Source organism: Lathyrus oleraceus, chromosome 3 (genome assembly GCF_024323335.1).
Source record: "Lathyrus oleraceus cultivar Zhongwan6 chromosome 3, CAAS_Psat_ZW6_1.0, whole genome shotgun sequence".
In the NCBI taxonomy this organism is placed as follows: Eukaryota; Viridiplantae; Streptophyta; class Magnoliopsida; order Fabales; family Fabaceae; genus Lathyrus; species Lathyrus oleraceus.
The window spans coordinates 403857850-403879798 of NC_066581.1; the positions used below are offsets into that span (position 1 = coordinate 403857850).

At 30.8% G+C, this 21949-nt stretch overlaps 2 long non-coding RNA genes across 2 annotated transcripts; both read left to right on the forward strand.

Annotated features, from left to right (window-relative positions):
- Positions 1-4020: 4020 nt before the first annotated feature.
- On the forward strand, positions 4021-5442 carry LOC127127953 (uncharacterized). The gene is made up of 2 exons (XR_007805564.1): positions 4021-4168; positions 4518-5442. It is a non-coding gene; the product is annotated as an uncharacterized LOC127127953 (long non-coding RNA).
- Positions 5443-13137: 7695 nt separating this feature from the next.
- On the forward strand, positions 13138-14200 carry LOC127129337 (uncharacterized). The gene is made up of 2 exons (XR_007806303.1): positions 13138-13268; positions 13369-14200. It is a non-coding gene; the product is annotated as an uncharacterized LOC127129337 (long non-coding RNA).
- Positions 14201-21949: the final 7749 nt, after the last annotated feature.

Here is a 21949-nt window from a genome sequence, read left to right on the forward strand (position 1 = left end):
TAGTAACCTTAGATAACGGTATATCGATTCATAAGTCCCTGTGGGATCGATATCTTTTAAAACTACGCGATAGAACTGTGCACTTGCAGTTTGTACCCCATTCTCGACGCACACAGTCGAGCGATCAGCAGCCTCCCGAATATAAGAGGAAACTATTCCTAGATACACATGGTCCACCCAACAATAATCGCTCGCATATGTCACGGTTATCAATTCCTCATATCAAATGATAATCGCTCGCATATGTCACGGTTATCAATTCCTCATATCAATAACGTTAGAAAACTGACGAGAATGGTTTTTCTCAAGAGACTGAATAGAGAAACTCGTCTCATGCGCTATTATCTAAGATAAAACAAGACCCAAGTTGTACTCGGCACAAGCTAAAGAAGCGACCCGAATGGTAGTTTCACTCATTGCCAAATCACCTTCAAGACCAGAAAAATCCAACTTCAATCTAGAATCACAATGGGATGCCTTCAGGACAGGGATATGGAAGTTTAATGTGTAGAGGAGGTCTACGAGTTCAGGATTCTCAACTCACGTAGACAACAAATACTCATCACTAGTGAACTCAAGAGCATTGTTCACAGGCACATCTCATGGGTTAACCATAATAGCACACATGGAGAGTAAATAACATACCTTCTAAGATGAGAAAAAGAGAAAGAAAACCCATAAGTGATAAAGAAGTAGGAACAATAGATCATATAAACGAACACGACAAGAAGGAGTGAGCGTTGAATAACAAATAAAGAAAAAATAGATGTTTGGTCAAATCCCTGTCTTTTATAAGGAAAACAATCACAAATTAATTGTTCAAATTAAAAGTTGAAAAGATCTAAAGGTGCAAAGCAATCGTCCCATCAGAGGCATTAAAGGATCAAATATACTCAAGCACACTAGACAGGGCAATATTTCTATAACATGTATCCCTAGAGCCACACACTCAAAAGGGGTGATGAAATGTCTCAATGATGAGGAAACATTTAATGCACCTGTTCCCCACTACTTTTTAACGGGTCCAAGACTCTTCCTTTTCTCTCTAAGGATGAAGACCATTACTAGAAGTTGACCACAATTTCAAAGACTTCCCCGACTAATTTACGCCAAACAAGCCTTGGGGGAAACTGTTATGAGTCGGCCAAAGGCCCAAAGCCAAGACCCAACCCGATACAAGTCCAATAAAAATGGCCCAACGTATAAAACCAACACATGTGATACTCAAGGTACACTTTTCTGATCTCTATTTTTACTACACCCGTCTTGAATTCTGATCTACCTTGGATGTTGGAATGCTAACCTTGTTGGTCCATCATTTGTTACCGCATCAAAGATCAATACCACCAATTCAAGATTCTTCACCCACCGGTTTACACCAATTATGGTTCCAGAACAGAACAAGCGGAATGAAACATAATGAAATTTATTATAGTTTATTCCCTCTAATGCTTCAATTTTCATTCTACTCAATTTAAGGTGTATAAAATGAAATGAACTAATTAGTTATGTTCAAGAGAAACTAGGCCTCATGCCTTTAGAATGCTAAATATGTTGAAGAGCAACTAGGCCTCATGCCTTTAGAATGCTTAATCTTGAAGTTGAATTGAAATGACCTCTATTCTAAACTCACTATTGTCCATTCTTTCTATTGCATTGTGGAACTTTTTGATTTGTTTGTTCTTGTATGATAGGGATTCCAAACATGAGCTAATTAGAAGGACCATTGTCATGAGCATCCAAGATAAGAGAGACAAGTCCACATTGGAAGATCCTAGGAGCTTGATTGAATATTTGTTTGATTGCTTGAGATAATTGCTTATTGCTTGCTAAGTCCAAAGGAAATGAGCAACTTGGATCATCTTTATGATCTCAAGAAAGGGACTCCAAGGGTTTTATTTCTCTTCCCTCATCTTTGCATGTTTAGGACCTAGCCCTTCTCTTCTTCTCTCCACTCTAACCCAAGCCAAACTTATTTTGTGCAAACATTGACATTGTTTTCAAAATTAGAAATCTAGGCACTATGCCTTTGATTTTTCAAACTCTTTTCATAATACTTATTTTGAATTGAATCTTAAGTCAACTTTGACTTTATTTTGTGAATACTTTTAAGTGGTAAATCCAACTCACTTCAAATTCTTTTGTGGTTCCAATGGCCACCTTTGCCAAAGCTGTTCATAAACATTAGCTATTAGGTTTGAGTTATCATAGTGGTTGATGTAAACCTCACCTTATCCTTAGTGATTGGACTATAAGTCTTCCATACTTATTATAGGGTAGATCCCTCACTAGTATGTTGAAGCTCTCCTCACATGGTGGATTGTGGTTTAGGTTGAGTTTTCTCCCTTTGATAACAAAAGACCTTAAGGCTTTTGACCAATCAATTCACCAACTTATTTTGAGATTTTTAACCCGAACTACGAGATTTTGATCCTACCTTTGTGATGATACGTAGGCAATGGGTTTATTCATTCAAACAACAAAATTCTAAATAATTTGTATATTCTTCTCTCATCTCCCCAATCATGTTTGCACAAATATTTTCACAAATACCAACCTACCATACAACATTTGTAAAAAGGGCTCCCTTAGAGTAGTAAGGATGTTTTTGGTGCTTAAAACCTTCTCATTGCATAACCAACCCCCTTACCCAGATCTCTGACATTTTTATTAGTTTTTGATTTGATAAAACTTCTCGGTTTTTGTTCGCTTTCTAACATTTCCTTTGGATAAATAGAAGTGCGGTGGCGACTCGAATTGTATGATTTACTTTTGATTTAGTCAATAAATCTAAAGGTAACGAATACCCCGCTACAAAAACCAACACATGTGATACTCAAGATACACTTTTTTGATCTCTATTTTTACTACACCCATCTTAAATTCCGATCAACCTTGGATGTTGGAATGCTAACCTTGCTAGTCCACCATTTGTTACCGCATCGAAGATCAACACCACCGATTCAAGATTCTTCACCCACCGATTTACACCAATTATGATTACAAAACAGAACAAACGGAATGAAACATAATGAAATTTATTGCAGTTTATTCCATCTAATGCTCAATTTTCATTCTACTCAATTTAAGGTGTATAAAATAAAATGAACTAATTAGTTATGTTTTATTTCGACAAATTAAAAAAAAGTATTCAAACCATGCGAAACGGAATATCTTAACTATTTTGCTCAATTCCATTAGGTTTCATTCTTATTTGTTTTATTCCACTCCATTCTATTAGATTCTATCATGATCTACTATGTTCCACTCTATTCCATTAAATTTAGTTTCTTCTTCTAGTTCATCAATCCAACATAGTTTAAGAGATGTAGGGAGTATTGTTTTGACACCACAATATTAGGAAATATTAGTTCATCAACCCATTCTATTAGGGAGTATTGTTTTGACACTACAATATACTCATTCCATTTTTTATAATAAATCGTTTTGATACTTTTATATGTATTAACAAATGAAACCATTCTAATATGACTAACTGAATTTTGGAAGGAATTCATAAAATTGTTTTTCATTCATAATATTCAAAAAAATAAATTTAAAAAATTGAAAGAAGAAAAAATAACAAACACCTAATAAGATTATAAGAAAAACAATATTAATAATTTATTGATAATAATTTACAATTTATAATGGGGTACACAAATTTCTTTTTCAAAACTACTTATTATAAAATTTTGGACATTCCTTTTATCTAGACTCAAGAAAACTTATGAAAATTCATCCTAGCATAGTAATACGACTTGAATAAGCCAAATGACGAAGACTTTGATGATTATGCGATCAAATCAAACAATAGTACAAACCCAAGAATACAACAAAATACATTATTCTCCATATCTTTGGTTTTCCATTCTAATAATTTCATTTGTTTGTCTCTTTCCATGTAATTTCATCTGCTTTAAGAAAAGTAACAACTACTCATTTTTTTATTAAAATTAAAATAATTAAAGCAACTTTACCAAAGAAATTAAAGACCTTGAGTCAACAAAATAGTAATTAATTAAATACTTGGTCTTCCTTGCTCCCTAAGATTTAACAACATATATTTTCACATCTCATTCTCTACTTGCTCATTCAACTTCAACCATCTTCTCTTAACAAGTCTCTCATCTCTCAATCCTAAGTATTGAATCTGCCACCTTACCAAGTAAGAATGTATTTAGATTTTAAATTTCCTTATATGAATTTATTTGCAAACAAGTTTTAAATAACCGTCGCGGTTGTGTTGCGATCGCTTAAAGACATTTGCGACTTTATAATACTAATTATGGTAGCTGCAGTGTGAATTAACCAAATTTTATTCATCATAAAAATAGTGAAATGCGGTATCATTATCAGCATATTCTAATACAGTTTTGTCGCGACTGTTTTTTAAAACCTTGTTTACGGATTTTTCAAGTTATTTATCTGATTTTGCTACAAAATTTTCTAGTTCTACATATAGTTTTTATTTTATTTTCTCTAATCTTTTGATAAACTTTCCACATGATAAACAGGAAAAAAGTCGTCTCTCATCAATAGTAATGGCTGCATATTATATTGTTGCTGGTGGAAATACAAGTGATGCTAGCGAAAAAAAATATAGCATTGTTCACTTCCAAAATCCCATCAACAACTTCGGCATCAAAATAATACCAACTAATCAAGTTTATAAACAAACACTATTTTCAATATTCAATTTCCTTAAACCCTATAAAACTAAAACTATCGAAGAAAATCTTTCTTTAGACAAATGCAAAGATGTGTATTTGCTATCAAGAGATGACATAAGAAATCATCGAAGTAATTATAATTTTCTTCATATTGGGTTGGTACAATTTTCGATAGTAAATACTTTATTAACAAATGAAGAAACACTTAACGTGTCAATAACATTAAGAGATTCAAAATATCCTAAATTTGAGGATTCAATCTTGGTACGTTTGGATTCAGATTTTTGTAAGGGAGACGTGAAGTTTAATTGGTTTCCAAATTTCTCGACCCGTTTGTCTGATCTAGCGAATTCGAATGCCTTGGTTGTGACTATTGATCCTCCAAATGATTATGTGAAATTGAAAGTTAAATATAGGGTATGTTATAAATTAATGAAAAAATCTTTTAAAACCGATTATCTATTTCAAAATCCTGTGATCGAGGTGGATACTGAGAAAATAAATGTTGTGGTTCCAAAATCTAATAATAACAATCAGAGTTGAGTATATAATATATGGATTCTGTTTGTTATGGTTGCTGAAAGGTTGTTGTGAAGATGTATGCAAAGTTTGTAATATTTATGAGTGGATTGTGTGTAACATGTCTAGTAGTTATGGTTTGGATTTTATGCATTTTAATTTTAATTTGTAATTGATCTCCTTATGTTATTTAGCTTAAATTTGTTGTACATTAGAATTATATAGCTTTAAATCCACTTCTGTTCTTCTATTTTGTTCTCCTATTTTGAAATTTTTTAATTTTTAATGATTTTATTTTATAGATGTGAGTGATTATTAGGATAAAAACTTTTTTTTAATAAATTAGTCTGAAATAATTAATTTATTAATATTATTTTAAATAATTAATTATTAATATTTTTAATTAAGTTTTATTAGAAATTTAATTTAAATTTAAATTAGTTAGGACAAATTTTATAATAAATCTTTGTTGAACCTAAACCATATCTTTGCATCATTCAAGCAACCAACAAGTTTACATAAAAAAATAAAACTAGTGTATGCTTTATAAACATTTAAACTAAACCAATCGATGTAGGACTTGAGAGAAACAAAACCACATTGTTGTCCATCTTCATGTAACCATACAACTTATTTTTACGAGGAACTTAAGCTACTTCGACTTGGAAAGCTCAAAACTCGAAACATCAATGTTGGGTTTCTATCCCTTCAACTTGCAACTTGCGTTTAACAGTAATATAGAACTTTTTAGGAACATGTTTATGTGAATAACCACTAGATAAAAATATATTAAATCCAAATTGTTGGAAGCGATTACTAAGATATATGTTCATGGTTTTTTTGTCAAATGATATTTTAACTCTCCTAACTGTTAAGATTTTTTGTTTTGGTAAGATTTTATGGTTTTAGATGATTAAGAACCTTGCAACATGAAAATCTTTGCGAATTTGTATGGTGGCCGGCTATGGTTGTGCATAGGACGAGCTACCACTTGATTATTTATGGAGAGCTCTATGAGTGTTTTTCTTAGGTGGCATTTTAAAAATTGAAAACACTGAGGCAGGACAATTCAGTTCATTACTATTATGATAACATGTATGTGTATCAGTAATTGTTGAATCCCGATATTTGAAGTTTTTTGAAAATCTTATCACGAAGGATAAGGAATCTTAGATTTCCAGGAATGAAGAATCTTGTGATGAAGACCCTTCATGAATTGTTGAAGTACAACCATAAAGTATTTTACGGATTTTTGAAACACAACATGGGCCTAGGATAAGCAAAGAAACCCAAAAAGCTAAAGTACTATGACCAAATGAAATTGATTCTCAACTCATTTTCTTTTATCTAGTTGAAGAAAATTGTGCAATGATGTTCATAAGATCCCTATTATTCTCCAATTAGAAGATGATCCTAAAATCTATAAAGAAGCAGTGACTTCAAGGGACTCTTCCTTTTGGAAAGATGATATCCAAGACGAAGTAGATTCGATCATTTCAAACCACACTTGAGAACTTGTTGATCTTCTATAGGATTCAAGGTCCATTGGATGTAAATGAGTGTTTAGAAAGAAGTATCATAGTGATGGTACATTAAACACCTACAAGGCTATATTAGTAGAAAAAGGATTCAGACAAAAGGAAGGTGTTGGTTATTTTGACACATATGCACCAGTAGCAAGGACGGCAACAAAAAGAGTATTTGCATTAGCCTATATGAATGACCTTATAGTTCATCAAATAGATGTTAAAACATTCGTAAATGGAGATCTAGATGGAACAACCAGAAGGTTACGTGCTTCAAGGAAATGAACAAAAAGTATGCAAACTTGTTAAATCCTTATAAGGTTTAAAACAGGCACCAAAACAATGACATCAAAAGTTTTAATATGTCATACTTTTAAATGGATTTACTCCAAATTCTTATGACAAATGTTTGTACACAAAGGTGCATGAAAACATTGTAATATTTTTGTGTCTATATGTTGATGATATGTTAATCATTAGCAATGAGATGAATAAAATTTTAGAAACAAAGAGATTTTCGACTTCCACATTCAAGATGAAAAATCTTGGATTGGTTAACACTATTTTAGGGATCAAAGTAAAATGAAATAGTGAGGGTTATGAACTTAGTCAAATACATTATATTGAGAAAATGTTGGATAACTTCAAACACATGCACTTTAAGGAAGTAAACACCACATTTAATCCTAGTGTCAAACTTCAAAAGAACAATGGAAGAATTGTAGCCCAATTGGAATATGCAAGTGGAATTGGATGTCTAATGTATAAAATGCACCATACCTGACATAACATTTTTAGTTAGTAAGATGAGTAGATTTATTAGCAATCCAAATGGTGAACATTGGAAGGCCATAACTTGGATTTTTGGTTATCTCTTAAAGACTAAAAATCTTGGCCTTCATTATGGTAGGTTTCCTGCCATACTAGAAGGATATACCGATGTGAGTTAGATATCAAGTATTGGAGTTTATAAATCTACAACTGGATGGATATTTACTTTAGCAGGAGGTGAAATTTCTTGGAAGTGAAAGAAACAAACATCCATTACTCTTTCGACCATGGAATTAGAGTTTATGGCTCTTGCTTATGCTGGTTAAGAAGCAGAATGATTGGTGGACCTTCTGTTGGAAGTTCCATTAGCTAAAAAATGTTTCAAAAGTGTTTATACATTGTGATAGCCAAGCCACCATAGCAAGAACATTCAGTGAAGTATACAATTGAAAGTCTAGGCACATAGATCTTAGACATTCTTTTGTGAGAAAATTAATTAAGGATGAGATCATTTCACTGACATATATACAAGCTATAATTTAGCTGATCCGTTTACTAAGTCACTGAGACTTAGTAAAGACTACCTCGAGAGGTATGAGATTAAAACTCCTTGAATAAGAGTTTCGACAACGACAAAAACCCAATTTGAAGTTAATAAACCTTAACCTAAGATTCAATGGATAACAACAAGTCGTTAATTTGGATGTTTATGCAACATCTTGTGACAATGTTGACTAGTACATATTGAGGGTTGCTTTTTTCAAACTCTTAATAAAGTTTTATATCGAGGATACATATCTTAAGAAATAGATACAAAATTAACTTCACATATATGAATTTTGAGATAGTGTAGTCTCAAAGTGAGAGTTGAAGTTTCTCTCATGAAAAGTTCACGAAAACAGAAAAAACACATGACTATAAATAGTGTTAGGCGAGAGATGTAGACGAAGAACCATTGAAGAGTGTGTGTAAGGTAACGTCGGTATACTCATAAAGGATAATAGTTTAAAGCATGTCTACCTAACATTCTGATTAGACTTTACGCTATTCATATTAAGGTTAAGTTCAAATCGAAAGATACTTAACTGTATTAACATTTTTTATTTCTCTTTTCTGGAATTGGTTTTGTCATTATTAGAACAAGTGGGGAATTATTGAATTTATGAACAATAAATGTTCATGGGTATATTCCAAAATGACAAGAAAAGTGAAAGTGAGTAAAAGCCAATACATGCTTGAAAAATAGTCCCACATAAAAAGTGGCAATCACATTAAAATCTTTTATAAAGAGTTATGTTCACTAACTCAACAAAAGAACAAAAGAGAATAAAGTGTCACATGGACAAGTGTGGTGGTTCCAAGCATTATGCCACTTGTCTCCTCCATACACCCCCTCGTCGATGTCGTTGGGTCCGGGTCCCAGGGCGTAGAGGCGCTATTGGCGGCTTATAGGCGGAATTTAAGCATTTAGGCACGCACATAAGAGTAATCGGGCTACTCACAGCATTATACGGCGACGCCGGTGGCGTTCCGGCGGCAACGGCCGACCAATGACCGGCATATGGTAAATGGTTGCTGCTCTTGTTTTGATCGTTGCTTGAGTTTAATTTTTGAATTTGAAAATATATAACACTTCGTTAAGTGTTGCTGAATGAAAACATGCAACTATTGGAAAACGTTGCTATAGGTGAAACAACACAACTATTGGTAAAAATGTTGCTGAAAAGATGTTTCATCAAAGGTCGCAACCTTGTGAAACAACACAAATGTGGCCTATAAATAAATTATTCCGAATTCAGAAATGACATCACAAAAAATTCATATCCTCTTTAGAAAATTTCAGATTCTCTTCCTATATTCGAGTTTTCATCCGTCTTATACAAACTCAAGTATACTTAGTATAGGGTGAATTATCCTAGGTATTCCTACTTAGAAACTCCAAAACATTCGAGAATGTTTAAAATACTATAAAAAAAAGTGATTCATTCACAATTCCAACTTAAATCCATTCAATCTAAAAACCTTATCTAACTCTTAATATAGCCAAAAACAATAACAGAATGCAATTTCAAAAATTTAAATTTAGAGTCAAAGCCATAATCACTAGGCATTATACATAGAATCATATAATACATAAATAAAGGGAAAAATGCAAGAGAGTGGACAAGTAGAAGAATTAAGATGGAAAGAATATGACACCATTACCATATTCAATCCATTCTATATGTTGATAAAAATATCCAAACATAGCTTTTTGGCTTCATTGATTCCATGACCATCTTTTTCAATCATCTTGAATTAAATCTTTCAACAATCCATCATTCCTACTTAACTCTGATCATTAAATTTGGGAAAAACAACATTAACTTTCTCAGTGTTTACCTCTAAAACTGGATTTTCAAATAGGTAATCCAATTTAAGAGATTTCTTCATTAATTTATAACATACTCTGTACTCAAATTTTAAATTTAAAGCATCTGGTAAATCGATAGTAACCATCAAACCATTAGTATTTCCAAGATCAATAAGAGAAGTTGAAAAATTGGGGAACCAATTAAACTTTATAACACCTAAACGCAAATCTGAATTTATAGTTACCAATATAGATTGTTGAAATTCAGGATACTTAGGATCTCTCAAAGTTATTGATACAGGTACTGTTGCACTATTTAACCATGAAGAAGAATATATGGAAAATTGTACCAATCCAATATGTAAAAATTTATAATTGCTACGATAACTTCTAATGTCATCCCTTGTTAGCAAATATATATCCTTGGATTTATTTATGGAGTCACTTTGCTCCAATTTTATGATTCTATAAGGTTTTAGGAAGTTGAACCGTTGAAGCAGTGTTTGCTTATAGATATGACCTATTGGTATTTTTTTGAATTCATTGTGGGTTGAATAATTGAAGTGAACTATGCTGTATTCATTTTTAGCTGCATCCGTTTTGGTCTCAGAATCATCGACAAGAAGAGGGCCTCCTATTACAAGTGCTGCTGACATTGATCTGCAAGATAGTAAAATAGAATATAATATAAAATGAATTTGACATGTGTGAATGTAGAAATTATGTAGAAGTTTAAAACCCCACGGGTTGGTATATTGGTGAAGGTTTGGGACCGAAAAATCCCGATAAATATTAACAAATCTTCTGACTACTTTATACAGAGTTTTACTTTACTTTTAAATGACCCTTTTATTAGTTGACGGTTGGATTGATTTCTTTAGATTAGTCTACAGAAAAGTCGAATACAAGTTTTTAGGAAAAAAATCAACTAGAAGTTTAAATGAGGTTTGGATGAATACTTACTTGGAAGGGTGGCAGAACAGATGAAAACTCACTCTTGGTGGAAAATTTGGAAGGGAGCAAGCAACTTATAAATGAGATGGCCTTTTTATTCCTTTTATAAATTGCATTGAACCTAAATTGTAGAGCTATTATTTCCTATATAAATTTTAGCAAATCAACCATTTCCAATGTTTGATTTGGGAAAACGCTAGTTCAAAATGGTTGAACCAAATGGAATAAACGTTTCTTAGTTTTTTGCAATAATTAATTGTTACAACTCATCAAAGAGTCACCTAAAATGAGACCAATAAGGATTTTTTTTTTATGGAAAATATTCTCATAATAAATGTTTTGTTCTGTAGATATCTATGCCTAATGGGTTTTATAACAAAAAGTAAAGTCTTAATGGGTTTTTAGTCTACTTTTTTAGGCTTACAAAGTTTAAATTTAGAACTTAAAAGTATCCGGGATAACATATGTTGCTCACGTATCGAATGAATTTTCAAAAATAATTCTCAATTTTGGATTTTAAATTATGGACTCACTTAAAATACAAATGATAGTTAAATATTAAAAAAATTTGAAGATTGGAATCCGAACATGGTTAATAGATCACATCCAGATTAGAATCCAGATCATACAATTTTTAAACTAATATGAATTTTAAAGTTTAGATTTAATATGGAGATTGGTATCCGAACGCTTTTGTTTAAGTAAAATCGTGTCTTTCCCTCTCCCTTCACATTTTCATTTCCGCAAATGAGAAATAATAGAAAATACAAAGAGAAGCTACTCATCTATTCACATGTTCTCCTCATTTTCAAGCCTTGTCATAGCTTCTATCAATTGCATTGAAGCTTATTATGTATCTACACCATTGGATTGAATTTATTTGAAGTTCGTGTCCATTACATTGGGAAGTTGCTTATTCTCTTTCCTTTTTATTTGACATGCATGCATTACCTAAATGAAATATAAGTATCATAGTTAAGGCTTAAATACAATAGACATGTTTGTTGTGTCTGTCCTGAATTGCCTTGCATTGATTTTTCGAGCATTTGAGCATAGAGTTTGTATGTTATGTTCTCTAGTTCTGGTTTTGGATTGCATATGGTTCAAATTGTATAATCTGGACCCTTAGTCCAGAGATTGAAATCTGAATTATCCTATTATATTTGATTTTTTTTGTTTGGGATCTTGTTTACTATTTTCATTATAAGATCTCTCTCTCTCTGTTGTTGCGCCTTTTTGAATTCAAAAGAAAAGTGTGACAACAAAGAAAGATTGAGACATGGTATAATGTATCTAACATGCTTTCGTTCATAGGAAGAAAGCTAGACCCTCATGATCTGGTGTTGGAGAGACTTTTTTTGCTTGTGAGGTCAGCCAGTCTGACCAACCATTTCTTTGCGAAGTGAGCCAAGATTTTCGTCTATGTGCCTTAAGTTAGTCCACCCCACCTAACTCGCTATAAAAACGGGATGGGGCGGGTCATGTTTTGTCCCACAGGTTTTTTTGTTAAAACTTCTTTTTTACTTAAAATGAAAATTGGACAGTGCATCGAAGAGATAATCCACTGTTTTTATTCGTAATTGATAAAAAAATTAAAATTTTAATACTTAAATCTAACGTCACCATGTAGTTTTCTTTATTGACGTATAACTTGGCCTGCCCCGCCCTATCTCGCTTTTGGACTGTGGGCCGCCCGCTTTACCACTCCTAACGACAACTATCTTCTAAATTCATTTATGCATATTTTACTATTTATGAGAAGAAGATAGAAATTATAAATCAATAATAATAATAATAATAATAATAATAATAATACTTTTTAAAACAATTTTGTATGATTTATTTTCTTTGTGTTGAAAAAAAATAATACAAAACAAGAAATCAAATTGTAATTTAATAATTATAGTTTATTTAAGAAATTATGTTTGAGTCAAATGTTTGGTATTGGTCAAACGAAAAAAATAATGGTCAATGAAAATCAATTAATTATAGTAAGATATTTATAAATATATATAAAGAATAAATGTAATATTTCTTGCATAATGAGTAAAGAAAATTATAATATAATAATTATAGTTTATTCAACAAATTATATTTGGGTCAAATATTTGATATTTATCAAGTGTAAAAAATTATATGTTGAGCGATATTGTAGATATTCTATCATTTATTTATTTATTGGATAGTAATCCTCGAAGAATTAGGTATTATCTAGAATCTTTTAGAAGATAAATGTATCCGGTTGGGATAAATGAATTTATATATTTAATGTAATTATTATATTGCAATTAATCATTTAAAAGGAAAGTAACGTTATCATTGAATGTAATATACGATTCACCTTATATGGTCGAGAAATTATTTTTTTTAAATGGTTATTTTATTTTTAAAACATCCATATATAAAAGCTGCGTATCAGTATATCAATTTCAAAGGAGAGTTTTGAATCTATAAGCAATTATCGTCTTCTAAGTATGTATCTTTTTTAACGTTCTTTTACTATTTAATTTCTACATTCATGAATAAATTTGTTTTTTTACTGATATAAATGCCATTTCTTCTTATTTTGCAGATCAGGGTGATCATCTGTAATGAATGCTCCACTTCTTGTTGATGGTCCTGATGCGGTTAGAAAGGAATATAGTATAGTTCACAACGAGTATAATACCAAAATACCCATAAGTCATGTTTACAAGCAAACACTACTTTCTCGGTTCAACTTCATGAAAAGTTATAAAACTAAAGTAGTAGAGAACAAGTATAATTCTGGAAGAACATCCAAAGATGTTTATTTGCTAAGTAGGGATGACATTAGAAATTATCTTAGCAAATCATATAAGTTTTTGCATATTGGGTTGGTACAATTTTCGATAACTCACACTTCTTACAATCAAGAATCATTCCCCTTGTCGGTATGCTTGATAGATTCAAAGCACCAAAGCATTGAAGAGTCTATATTGGTAAGTATAAATACAGATTTGCATTTAGATGCCTTGGAGTTTAATTGGTTTCCAAATTTTTCATCATCTCTGTCTGATCTAACAAATTCCAACGGTTTGGTGGTTACTATAAATTCTTCAAGTTCTGAAAATTTTAAGTTTGATTATAAAGTATATTATAAATTAATGAAGAAATCTCTTAAGCCTGGTTATCTATTTAAAAATCCTATAATAGAGGTAAACACCAAGAATGTTCATGTTGTTATCCCAACCTCTGATAGTCAGACTTAACAAGAATCCATGGGTTGTAAAAGTGTTGTTCTCTTTCCATCTTATATTATATTTTGTTTGTTGGGTCTATTTATATATTCCTTTATTATGTAGTGTGATGAGTATGTAATTTGCCTTAAGTATTATGGATTAAACATTACAAATTAATAAAAGTGCTTTTGAATTGGCTTATCATTTGTGTTTTTAATGTGTTTTTCTACTAGCATAAGTAAAGGGTTGTTTCTAGTATTCTTCTTTTAGGATTCTTTCCTCTCTACTTTGTCTTTAATCAGTACGAAATTAAAGTGAGGAAAATAAAAATAATTAAAGTGATGCAAAAAAATCTAAAATATTTTAAAACATGAGACAACAACCTTCTTCTAAATTAATAGATGAATATTTTGTTATTTATGAGTAGAAATTATAAATCAATTCTCCAATAATAATAATAATAATAATAATAATAATAATAATAATAATAATAATAATAATATAGTTTGATGGTTATGCATTGATGATGTAACATTTCGTTCAATAGAAACTCATCAATTAATCATGTCATACGATTAGCTTAAAAGTTCAAGTAAATTTGACAGAATATATGATCGTAATTGATTGATAATGTAAAAATTAGAATAAATTTGACAGAATACATATCATATTTTCTCTAATAATAATAATAATAATAATAACCACTTTTGAAATAATTTGGTATCATTCATTTTCTTTGCAATAAAATTACAATACAATAAAATAATTATATAGTTTATTGAAGAAATTATATTCTAGTCAAAGTAAATGGAAATCAAATTAGTTATTATATAAATATATATAAAGAATAAAGGTAAATAAAAATATTAATGTGTTTATCGAACATTAGTGTGCGCGTGACCCGATAAATAATAATAATAAATTATAGATAAAGGGAATAAAAATTTTTGGATTGACCTCATTTTATTCCTATATTTTCCTTAATTAATTATCAATTTTCTTTAATTTTTATATTTATTTATTTAAAATAAATTGTAAATTTAGAAGAAAAAAACTGAAAAGTTGTGTTGAGCGGTTAACATAATGAACAATTAGTTGTTGTAATTTTTCAAAATATTTCAAATATAGTGGAGCAACAAAAACGTGGGAACCAAAGAGAATATAATGGTAAAGAGAAAGGAAAATAAAGCAAAGAAACCAATTTTATTTCCTTCCTTTGATCTTTCTGTAGTTTCTTGCATTTAATTTGAAATCATTTTCACCATTCGTGCAAATGATGAAAAAGTATATTTGCATTCTTTTTTAATTGTGGTATTATTTGTTTTCTTCTCTGTTGTCCTGCAAGTTTGCTTTTTAAATACATAAAACGTACGAAGAGACATGTGTATTTAGATATGTGGTGGCTGGTGAATAATTTTAGGGTAACGATAACTTGTGTCTCTATGGTACAAGTTAAGAAACTCATTTATAAAATATTTATATTGAAAATAACAATTAAAAAATTAAATTTTATATTTTTAATATAAATAATATACAATTTTTAATACAATATTTTTTTATTTAATTCTTAATTTGTGTTTTAAGACACTTTGCCCTAGGACACAAGTTAGAGAGAGAGAGAGAGAGAGAGGAGAGAGAGAGAAGAGAGAGAGAGAGAGAGAGAGAGAGGAGAGAGAGAGAGGAGAGAGAGAGAGAGAGAGAGAGAGAAGAGAGAGAGAGAGAGAGAGAGAGAGAGAGAGAGAGAGAGAGAGAGAGAGAGAGAGAGAGAGAGAGAGATTATGTTCGGCCTTTTTTAATGTTGATTACTCAAATTTAAGTAATAATTTACTAAAACATGTTGAAAGTGAATATATATCATCTTAATTTTATTTTTATGAAATGTGCCCAAGTAATGTTCTTCTTAACATGACATATGTGAAAAACATCATAAAAGATATACACACGTTAACGCAATAAAAAAAGCGGACAAAACATTAAGTCTCAACAGTCGTAATGTAGCGAGAATGTTGAACCTGGTACCTTTACATAAAATCATCACATCATCAGCATAAAGGCAATGAGAGGGAATGGAGATACCCCTAGGGCTATTGATAAGCTTGAGCTTGCTAGATATAACCAGGTTTGTGAGCCCTCTGCTAAGAACCTCTTCAGCTGTGCAAAAATAGAATAGGACACATGGGGTCACCCTGTCTGACACCTCTTCTACAATAAAAGAAACCCTCTTGCTTGCCATTGACAAAAATAAAAAGCTTGGAAGAGTTTGAAATGGTCTTAATCCAGGAGCAAAAAGTGTTATGGAAACAAAAACTTTTAAGGACTTTGAGAAGAAACCCCTACTCAAAAGTGTCAAAGTCCTTAGCAATGTCAACTTTGATGGAAAAACTCCCCCCAAAAGATTTCTTGTGCATGAAATTAGTGAACTCAGAAGCCAGGTAAATACACTCTTTAATCTGTCTACCTCTTATGAATCCTTTTTTATTTTGAGAGATGAAAGTAGGAATAATAGAGGTTAATTTATATGCAAGAATTTTAGAGATGATTTTTTCTTTGAAATTGCCCATATCTATTAGTCTGAATTGAGATATATTGTTAGTATTGTCAACTTTAGGAATAAGCACCACAATACTGGCATTGAAGTTAGGCATCATCCGATTTTGAGAGAAACACTACAGAGTAGAATCAATGACATCTTTGTTCATAATATCCCATAAAGTTTAAAAAAAGAAAGCCCCAAACCCGTCAGGTCCATGGGCATAATGCTTATTCATGTTGAACACAAAAAATTTGATCTCCTCATGAGAGGGAATCAAGGTGAGTAAGGAACTGGTTTGATCAGAGATGAGATGGGTTAGAGGTCGCCTTATCTTCAATTTTGAGCACTGAGATTTTCCTACCAAACTATTTAATTTTGGTAAGTCTATGGAAATAGGACGTGTTTATGTATCCGCCACTATGCCAATTTGTCCTAGATCTTTCTTTCAAGAACGAATCCTCTATTTTTAAGGCTTTCTCCAACTCAACTTTATCATTATTCTCTTAGTTCATATTTTGTTTGTTGGGTCTATTTATATTTTCCTTTATTATGTAGTGTGATGAGTATGTAATTTGCCTAAGTATTATGGATTGAACATTACAAATTAATAAAAGTGCTTTTGAATTGGCTTATCATTTGTGTTTTTAATGTGTTTTTCTACTAGCATAAGTAAAGGGTTGTTTCTAGTATTCTTCTTTTAGGATTCTTTCCTCTCTACTTTGTCTTTAATCAATACGAAATTAAAGTGAGGAAAATAAAAATAATTAAAGTGATGCAAAAAAATCTAAAATATTTTAAAACATGAGACAACAACCTTCTTCTAAATTAGTAGATGAATATTTTGTTATTTATGAGAACAGAGTAGAAATTATAAATCAATTCTACAATATTATAATAATAATAATAATAATAATAATAATAATAATAATAATTATAATAATATAGTTTGATGGTTATGCATTGACGATGTAACATGTCGTTCAATAGGAATTCATCAATCATGTCATACGATTAATTTTAAAATTCGAGTAAATTTGACAGAAAACATGATGGTAATTGGTTGATAGTGTAAAAATTAGAATAAATTTGGCAGAATACATATCATATTTTCTCTAATAATAATAATTATTATTATAATAATAATAATTATTATTATTATTATTATTATTAACTTTAGAAATAATTCAGTATGATTCATTTTCTTTACAATAAAATAATTATATAGTTTATTGAAGAAATTATATTCAGTGGCGGAATTGAGGGGGGACGTGGGAAGGCCACGGCCACCCCTCAACTTTTTATTTTTTTTAATTCATATATATTAAATTACTAAAACATACTTATTTTAAATTAAAATTAATTTTTATTTTTTATTTTTCATTTAAAGTTAGGTTAAAATACAGATAAGGTAAAAAGCTTCTGCCTTTCCTTTCTTTCTCATATGAGTTTGCTACCGGCACGGCGGCACCGGAATCGGAACAGATTAAAGTGATCGGCATCTAACAGATAAAAAACTTTATTCATTATTCTTTTATAAAAAGTAATAAATTAAAGTGATTGCTTGATTTGTGTTTTTGAGATTTTTAGGGTTCTTCTTTCTTGATGTGTTAAAATAATCTATATGAGGTTTATTAAGCCAATTCATAACACTCTAATTTACAAATATAGTTATACACTATAATAAGGTTTATTTAATCATTGTTGCTGCTAATTTCTAATAGTGAAATTACCGGTATTTGAAAACGGATTAAAGTTGATTAATTAAGTTTATTAATTTTTTTCTCTTTTAATTTTTATATTCTCTAAATTGATTTTTGGATCTGATATGATATTATAGGAAGAGTAAAAATGAATAATAGGAAAATTGATTCTTTTTTCAAAAGGAAAGCATGTGAAATTGAAAGAGAAGAGAGAGATGAAGAACTTATAATCCCGACATCCGAATCTGAAACAGTTCTTGAGAATCCAACAATTGAAGAGCATCATGGTTTTAAAAATTCTTTGGAATGCGATCCTGGAAAGCGTCCTCCGATTTGGTAATATCCACCAAATCAAGTGGATGCAATACGAAAAGCTTATCTAAAATGGGGTCCATATCAAATTCATTTAGAAAACTATCATTTGTCCGGTAACGAGGATCATCCGAGAAGGTTTCAACATACTTGGTTTAGCATATTTTCATCATGGTTAGAATATTCACCATCTGAAGATGCCGCGTATTGCTTACCATGTTACCTTTTTAGCAAAAAACTAAGTGGACGTCCCGGATCACTTGTCTTTATTTCTATGGGTTTTAGAAATTGGAAGAAAGTTAGGAATGAAAAACATTGTTCCTTTCTTAAACACATAGGGAAGGATCCTTGCTCACCACACAACAATGCAATGAAAGCTTATTAAGACTTGTTGAATCAAGATGGTCATATTAGAAATGTTATTCAAGTGCAAAGTTCAAGTCAAAGAATGAATAATCGGTTACGACTCAAGACTTCAATTGACATTGTTCGTTGGTTAACACTACAAGCTTGTGCTTTTAGGGTCACGACGAAAGTAGCAAATCAAGAAATCAAGGTAACTTTCTTGAGTTATTGAAACTTTTAGCATCCTACAATGATGAAGTTGTAAAAGTTGTGTTGGAAAATGCTCCACAAAATTGCAAGTATACTTCACATCAAATTCAAAAAGAGCTCTTGCAAATTCTTTCTAGTAGGGTGAAAAAGAGTATTCGTGAGGAAATTGGTGATTCCAAATTTTGTATTATTGTTGATGAAGCTCATGATGAGTCAAAAAAGGAACAAATGGCTCTTGTATTAAGATTTGTTGATAAAGTTGGTTTAATACAAGAGAGATTTTTTGATGTGGCACATGTTAAAGACACCACATCTTTAACTCTTAAGGAAGCAAAATGTGATATACTTTCTCGACATAACCTTGATGTTTCTAACATTTGTGGCCAAGGGTATGATGGTGCTAGCAATATGAGAGGAGAATGGAATGGTTTACAAGCCCTCTTTATGAAGGATTGTCCTTATGCATACTATGTTCATTGTTTTGTTCATCGATTGCAACTTGCATTAGTTACATCATCAAGAGAAGTCAAACATGTTCATAAATTTTTTGAGAAGCTGATCTTTGTTGTGAATGTTATTTGTTCTTCTACAAAGCGTCATGATGAGTTACAAGCTGTCCAATTAGAAGAAATTGCTTATTTGTTAGAGATTGATGAAATTGTAACTGGTAAAGGTGCAAATCGAGTTGGTACATTGAAACGAGTTGGAGATACTCGTTGGGGATCACATTACGATTCAATTTCTAGCTTGATAAACATGTATGAAGCAACTTGTTTAGTTTTAAAAAAAATTGAAAAAGATAGAGGGAGTTATGCTACACATGGGGATGCAGATAGTTGTTACAATTACTTGAAGGCATTTGATTTTATATTTATTTTGCACTTGATGAAAGAAATCATGGAAATAACAGATATGCTTTGTCAAGCCTTACAAAAAAAAATCAAGATGTAGTTAATGCTATGAACTTGGTTCGTTCAACAAAACATCTTATTCAAGGTTTGAGAGAAAATGGTTGGGATATATTGTTTACTAAAGTGGTATCTTTTTGTGAAAAGCATGGTATTGAGATTCCTGATCTTAATGATGTTCATTCAACAACAAGATTTGGACACTCCCGTCTTGAAGAGAATCAAGTCACAATTCAACATTACTTTAAAGTTGAAATCTTTTTCACTACCATTGACAAACAGTTACAAGAGTTGAATAGCAGATTCAGTGAGCAGACAATGGATTTGTTAACTCTTTTTTGTTCTTTATCTCCTAAGGATGGATATAAAGCTTTTAGCATTGATACTATTTATTTTTTAGTTGAAAAATATTATCCTATGGATTTTAGTGATCAAGAGAAGAATAATTTGCAATTTCAACTCCAACATTTTCTATTTGTTGCTCGTCAAGCATCAAACTTGAATAATTTATCAACTATTCAAGAATTATGTTCATGTTTGGTTGCATCTGGACAGGCTGAAACTTACTTCTTGATTGATAGACTACTCCGTCTTATCATGACTCTTCCCGTTTCTATGGCCACAATTGAGAGGTCTTTTTCAGCAATGAAAATTATTAAGACTAAGTTGAGAAACAAGATGGATGATGGGTTTCTTGGAGATAGCATGACAGTATATATTGAAAGGAAGATTAGTGCAAGCATTAGTTCGGAGTCAATTATTGACGATTTCAAGTCACTCGAAACGCGTAAAGCATTACTTTAAGGTAGTTTTAAGTCATGTAATTTAAATTTTTAGTAATTAACTTTGTATTTATTTTAACTTTAATGTTTTATTTAAAATACTATTTACATTTTATTTATAATCTTTATTTCATCCCAAATTTTTTTATCTGGCTCCGCCACTGATTATATTTTAGTCAAAGTAAATGAAAATCAAATTAGTTTTTATATAAATATACATAAAGAATAAAGGTAAATAAAAACATTAATGTGTTTTTCGAACATTAGTATGTGCATGGTCCGATAAATCTATAGCTATATATAAAGAGGATACTAAATTTTGGAATGACTTTTTTTATTCCTATTATATCCTCTATCTTTTAGTTAATTATAATAAATAAACAATTATTTGATATACTTTTTAATAAATAAAAAATAATCCAATAACCGCACAGAAAACTGCTTCAACTTATGGGTGATTTTTTTTCATCGCATTTATAGAAAACTAATTGTTAAATCCATTTGCTATTTCTTAATAAGGTCATGGCTTTAGTAGTTATAACCATTATGGAAAAATTGCCATGAATTTGTATAATTACATAGCAATTTCTAATTTCGTTCTCTATTGCAATAGCAATTTGTATCTTTTGTGTACTATTATTATGGGAAAATTTCTACAGTAATTGACATTGGTTATAACTACTGAATTTTATTTATACTCCAGTAGCAATTGGTACCAAGTCGTATAATTGCTTTCTGCATATATCACACAATCAAATTTCTAATTAACACCATAAAAGCTTTCTCACAAATCCACAATTCCAATCTCTCCTTTTTCAATGCATTGATTTGTGATTGAGAATGGTAATCCGACAAGAGGACGATATGCGTAGACAACACTACAATACAACGGTAAACAAAATAGCATAACGACCAAACAATGGTACGACCAGTAGTGACAGTGCCAATTAATTGGCCTGGTAGCGATTAAGAATGCAATCAATGATGGCAATCATGTGGCCGGAAGAAGAAGGAACAACAAGGCAACGGAAAGTGGTTTGGAGATTTTTACAAAAATAACCCACTTTTTCAAGGAAATTCCCAAAATACCCCTGGTTTCAAAAAAATCTCAAACTACCCCACTTTTAGGAGGAGTCGCCAATTGAATTGGAGACTCCTCTTAA